Below are 6,497 nucleotides of genomic sequence, written 5' to 3'. Positions count from 1 at the left end.
ACACGTATCTGGCCTCTATGGATATCCACCAAGATCAATCTCAAACATTTTTTCTCATAGAAGATTCTTCTTCTCAAAAAAAATTTTGATCTTGAGAACTCTGATCAACTCTTTTGATCTTAACTGAGAGATCAACTCCTTGATCTACAGCCTTCTCTTCTTCTCCTCGATCCTTGATCTCTAAGTCACCAAAACTTCTTCTAGGTGTGTGGAAGAGAGAACACTCAACCTTTGGGCATGGAAAGGAAGAATATGAGAGAGAAGAGATATGGAGATGGAGAGAAAGAAGATTTTCTTGATGAAAAATCAATACTAAGAAACCCTAGAGACCTCTCTTTAAATAGACATAAGCCCTGACACATATTAGGAACCCTGTCATCTTAAAAAGATAGATCCTTATCTCATAAGAATTCTCTATCTTTTAAATATAATTTATATCAAATAAAATCAGATATAAAAGGTAATTAATCAGCCCTTTTAAGCATGTACAATAGCCATCCATGGAATACATGTCAGGTGGTTGGGTTGCCAACAATTGGCACCCTACAAAGGGATCTCCAGCCATGAGAGATGGGGCATGGACCCTACCCTCTCTCCTTCATGCCATGACACATAATAGAGGGTAGGCCCCTCTAGGATATGGCACTCAATAATTTTCAAAAAAAAAAAAATTACGCCACCCATTCTTTCATCTATTACATATATATACTTAGAGATAATTAGGAGATATGGAAGAGATAATGTTAGGATAATTATGCCAACTAATTGACTTAATTAAATCCTCTTGAACTTATAATTAAGAGCTCAATTAAAGTCAAATGAATTTAGGTTAGGTTCAAGGCTATGGACTTGATCAAATCAAAGTTTCGAGAAGAATTAGGTTTAACCATGTGCTAGCATGATTCTCATAAACCTAATAGAGTTTCAAATAAACCTTAACCCAATTGAAACTTCATAAGTCCAATTGATAAATTCAAGATTAAATCCCTTAATGTGTGATCCCATAGGTTTCATTCTATCTGGTAGTGAGATATATTGTGATCTCTATCACAATATCATCGAAACTCTTTTCGATGGATTGGAATATTTTAAATTCTACCCTTCAAGGACCATCGATCATCAAGATGATGCCCGATGAGTCTCACAATCCACCAGTGACACCTAGCAGTATGTAGTGGTGATTTAGTAGAATAAAAATACGAACCTCTAAGTGCAGTTATCGTATGATTTAGTCCTTCAATCATGAGTCCTGACTTGATGGAGGTCATGGAGAACTTGTCAAACCCCATCCTCAGTCTTATATAAGATTGGCTCGACTCGAGTTCATTTGCAAATTCTATGAAAACTCTTTTTCAGTATTTATACTTACTTTGGTCAAAAAATTCTGAACTCAATCTCGCAAATGACATAGGACTTCTCCTTTTCTATCAAGATCGATAAATTTCATCTAGGTGCATCCTACTCCAAACAGCAAACCTAAATCTACCGAAGCCAACATACACAGTAAGGATCTGAATGGCTATGGACCAAGAAAATATGCAGTCAAACTCAGTAGCCTCGCTGCGAATAGCCAATATCATCACAGGTTAAATGATCACTCATACCACTGCAGTATCGAAAAGACCACTGACGAGTGAGTAGATTTCCATATGGTTCTCGTGTTGGTCACGTTCAGTGCAAGTTGTTCTCTAACAACCACCTACACCTTCACCCCAGTATCTCTACACTACTGACCCAAGACTCATCTACCCACAAGAGAGGTGAACCGTGCATCAATCTCAAATGAATTGATCACTATCCTCCATGATGATCCCTTGATTGGGAGCATTTAAAAATTAACTACTAATTAATGTATGTCTCTAATTCTTAACTCTTTAAGAATATACAAAAATCATCTTTGTTAATTTTTAGGATAAATCATGGACACATGAGCATGATTGGAAAGAAAAAACTTTTATTTATAATGAAAGTATTAGAAGTATAAATTTAGGCTCTGAAAATACATAATGTGTTAGCCAACAATTGGCTTCTAGGGCACAAATCCAACACCTTTTTGGTCTTTAGGCTCTCCAGGCAGAGTGGACAGTTTCTCCTCCAGTGGCCTTCAGCATTACAGTGGAATCATTTTCTCTTTGCTTTGGCCTTCTTAGGAACTTCTTTCTTTTGCTTGCTCTCATTCTTCTACTTCTTAGTGGATTTAGTCTTTTTCTTTCAAGTAGTCTTTCGCTCGAAACAAGTTCGCTCTGTAGTGAAAATAGTATCCCTTGAACTCTTTAAGGTTCCATCCATAGTGACCAATATGCTGATCAGTTCGAGTATAGTGCAATCGAGCTTGTTCATATGAAAATTTATAATAAATTGACTATATGAACTCGTAAGGGATTGAAGGATCAAATCCATCTGTAATTTTTTTTGTATTTCAAGCTCGAGCTTCTCAAGCTCCTCAATATCCTTGATCGCTGTTATACAGTGCTCATAGACAGACTGCCCTTCGTGCATCTTCAAGTTGAAGAGTCTGTTGGACATTTTGAAGTGCGTTGTATGGCTTTGCTCACCATACAACTCCTGTAGGTGAGTGATCATAGCCCTGACAGTGGGTATATGCTCATACTGGCTTTACAACTCATTTAACATTAATGCCATCATATAGCACTTGACCCGACTATCTTCATCCATCCACCTTTTAAAGGCAGCCCTTTGCTCAGTAGTAGGACAGTTTGGTAACACTATGGGTTCTTAATCGAATACATGACTTAATTTTTTTAAGGTTAGAACTATCCTGACATTTCTGAGCCAGTCTTTATAATTAGTTTTGACCAAATGATTGGTTTCAAAGATGTGGGCTAGAGATTCAAGGCAGACATTGTTTAACTATGAGAGTAGAGATTCAAGTTAAACTTTTGTATTTTAATGTTATATTTATTTTTAGGGACTTTAAGATATAAATAATGACTCTCACTAATTTATTAGATCCCTCCACTCTCCGAGTGAGAAACAAAAATCCTAACATGACAAAGAATTCCTAGTGGGTGCTGCAGTCCCACCGATGCTATGCACCTCACCTAACAGTTATTAGTAATATGCACACCAATGTGTAGGCAACTCTTTGCCTAGATGCTTCTCTAAGCATATTGCAGCGACCTGGTCTCTAAGACAAGTGGGCTCACCTAACAGTTATTAACTACACTTTTTAATTAAGCCCAACCCACTATTCACAAGCAAGTGCAAGGCTATCATTGGATCCCTCACCTAATAATTATTGGGCCCAATCCCATCTTTATCCTGGAGCAACTCTTTGCTAATACAATGGTTGCTTTCTTTTGGTGTAACTGAACCACTGTAACCAGTCAAGAACAACCAACACCAGTAGCACGCTCGCACATCTACAATGGTGGAAGACCTATGGACTTAATATTTATGGATAGGTTTAGATTTAGGTCTCAACTAATTAGTCATCATGTGACCGATCTAATTAGCATAGGCTAAACCAAACCGCTAAGCAACTTAATTCAAGACCTAATCTTCCAAATTGGCCAGATAAGTGGATATCGATGGGGGTCCCCCTGTTGCTTTCTTTAGACATCAATAAATTGGCCAAATCAGCTAACAAAACCAATTAAATAATCATGATTTAATTACTTACCTAAGACACCAATAGGTCGATTGGTCCAAGTAGGTTAACTCGAGTGAATTGGACTCAAACCAATGAGTCAAATTAGGTCCTTAGTTTAATCGATTCTACATATAGGATTCAAATGATTTGATTAACAATAATTGTACATGTAGGAACCAGATCTAGGGTTTCAGAGTTAGATCTTGAAACTTTTTCAAGATCATACAGCGAAAGACTAAAATAAATCAAAATTTATTTTCTAAAATCAGAGAATCTCTAGATCTAAGATTCTATTACATGATTATTACATAGCATTAAATCAAAAATTAAAATATATAAATATAGCATGAACTACATGTTGATCATATCAACATGTTTCTATACCACATCTAATGTATGTATTAAACAATAGATTAGATCTATTACCTTGCAAGTTAGATGCTCTAACCTCGCTGATCCGGGCTTAAGGATGATGTTGCAAGCCGCGCACGCATCTGGCCTCTAAGAGTCATCCATACGAGCCCATGAATCTCGATCAGAAGTCCTGCTTCAAGAAATCAGCACAGTATGCTAGTACTGCGCTGATCCTTCTTTGATGGTTGATCAGGTGCCTCCTTCTTCTTGATTTGGACTCTTCCAAAGATGAAAAGTGAAAGAAAGAGTTTCAGATCTGAGACGTTCTCAGGAAACTCAAGATGGAGGGAGGAAAGATATGAAAACAAAAAATCTTAGAAGAAGACCCTCTTCTTCTTCACATTTTTCTCTCTAGACACCCTAACTTGCATCTTTTATATCTCAATGACACAAAGGTCTTTCTCTATAATTTTTGGATGGCACAAAGGTCTCTTAAATCTCTATCTTTTTCAAAATTTTATAAAAAAACTCATTTTATACAGAGAGATATGATAGAGTCCTTGTCTAGGTCAAATACCTAGTCAAGGCTTATCCAAACATGGCAAGTTAAGGGGCGCCCAACTCTTGAGCACCTCCTCCATATTTTCGTGTATGGATCACCAGCAAAGGGTACACAATGTATACCCAAAAAGCCACAAAAATTTCAAAAAAAATTTGGATAAATTCGGTGCAAAATTGAAAGAGTTTTGGATTTCTAAAACTCTATCTCATAGAATTCGAAATCCAAACTTATTCCTTTTTGATTTGATCCAAACCACCTTCCATGTAAGAAAGAAGAGAGAAAACCTTTTGTGAACGTGGGAGAGACCTGGGAGAGGGCTTTTGTCACACAAAATAAGTAGAGATTGGCATTGAATAAGAGAGAGGGCGTGGGGAAGGCTTATGTGGCGCAAGGTGGAATCCTAGTCTTACTAGGATTCTATCTCATGACTTGTTTTAATTTGGTTTCTCAAACCAAATCAAACCAAAATTAGATCAACCTAATTAAAATAGGTCTTAACCTAATTAAGAATCTAATTTAATTAGATTAAATTAGATTTAAATCTGATTTAATTTTCTAATCAAATTAGAAATTAGATTGACCCAAGTCCTAGTTGAACTAGGACTAGTTTTTCCTTGCACTTGGCTTATCCAATAAACCAATTGGACTTGATCCAATCAAGCCCAAATTAAATCTAATTAAATCATATTTAATTAGACTTAATCTCAGCCCATTGTCTTAATCAAATTAAGCCAATTAGCAATCGAATTGCTAATCGATCCTCCCACAACACTTGCACTGGGTTAAATGTCAATCGTATTGATCATTTAACCCTAGAACGATTCTTAATCATTGTTCAACCATCCGATCGGATCATGAACTCTAATGTGTGTGACCTCATAGGTCCGAACCTAAGCCAGTAGTATAGAAATAAATTTTTATACCAATCGAAGTGACCATCTAGCAATGGTACCCGATGACCGGATAGGTCGAATGTGTAGAACAATATCCTTAGAACCCATGCGGATATAGTTTTCATATAATTCATCCCCTTGACCAAAATGATCATAGGACACCCCAGAGTTCAACTGTCAACTCTGATCAGGTTGTCCACATTGTATTTCAAAATATCAAATCCATCTGATGGATTACCCTGGCCAAGATTTTGCTAAATTGAAATACAGCGACTCATTCTTCTCCAACTCTTGGAGTGGTCAATCTCATCTCGATCACACTCTGACTTCGCAAGTACTTGACTGTGCTTAGAAGCCTTCCATCCCTGAATTAGAAATTCAGTTAGTCCAGCACCAAAGCACAGTGAGTTGCTTGCAAGTCACTGAGGCGATCTCAAGTCTATGGGACACTTATACCTATATCCCATCAGAGACATTCTCGATAGCAGAATACTCTGGAGTTGGTCACGTTCAATGATGATGTACCCTTACATCTCACCTGTATGCCATACCAGTGTCTCCACACTCCTTGGTTAAGAGGACAACCAACCCATATGGCCTACAGCGACCTATGCTCGATAGAAGCTGTCATCCTTATTAACAGCTTATCATTTGGTCGTGAATAATTTTAAGGACTAATCAATAAATCCTCTTTTTATCGAACTTAAATAGTCCTAAGGACTTCATCATAACAACAGAGTTCATTAGAAGATGAAAGCTTATGATGAAGATGCCAAATATATTTTATTTATTAACAAATCAACTATAATACTTAGTTGCTCAACCGTCAACAGCTTAACAATTGGCTTTTTGGGACACATTTCCCAACAACTCCCACTTGTCCTAAAGCCACTCGGCACAGTATCTAATACCCATCTTCGACTTGTGGTTGTCGAACTCCTTTATCGCCAGGGCTTTAGTGAAGGGGTCGGCTAGGTTCTCCTTTCCGTCGATCTTCTGAAGATCGACGTCACCTCGATCCACGATCTCCCAGACCAGGTAGAAGCGGCGCAAGATGTGCTTCGTCCGCTGATGT

Source organism: Elaeis guineensis, chromosome 8 (genome assembly GCF_000442705.2).
Source record: "Elaeis guineensis isolate ETL-2024a chromosome 8, EG11, whole genome shotgun sequence".
Classification (NCBI taxonomy): Eukaryota; Viridiplantae; Streptophyta; class Magnoliopsida; order Arecales; family Arecaceae; genus Elaeis; species Elaeis guineensis.
This window is presented reverse-complemented; position numbering follows the sequence as displayed.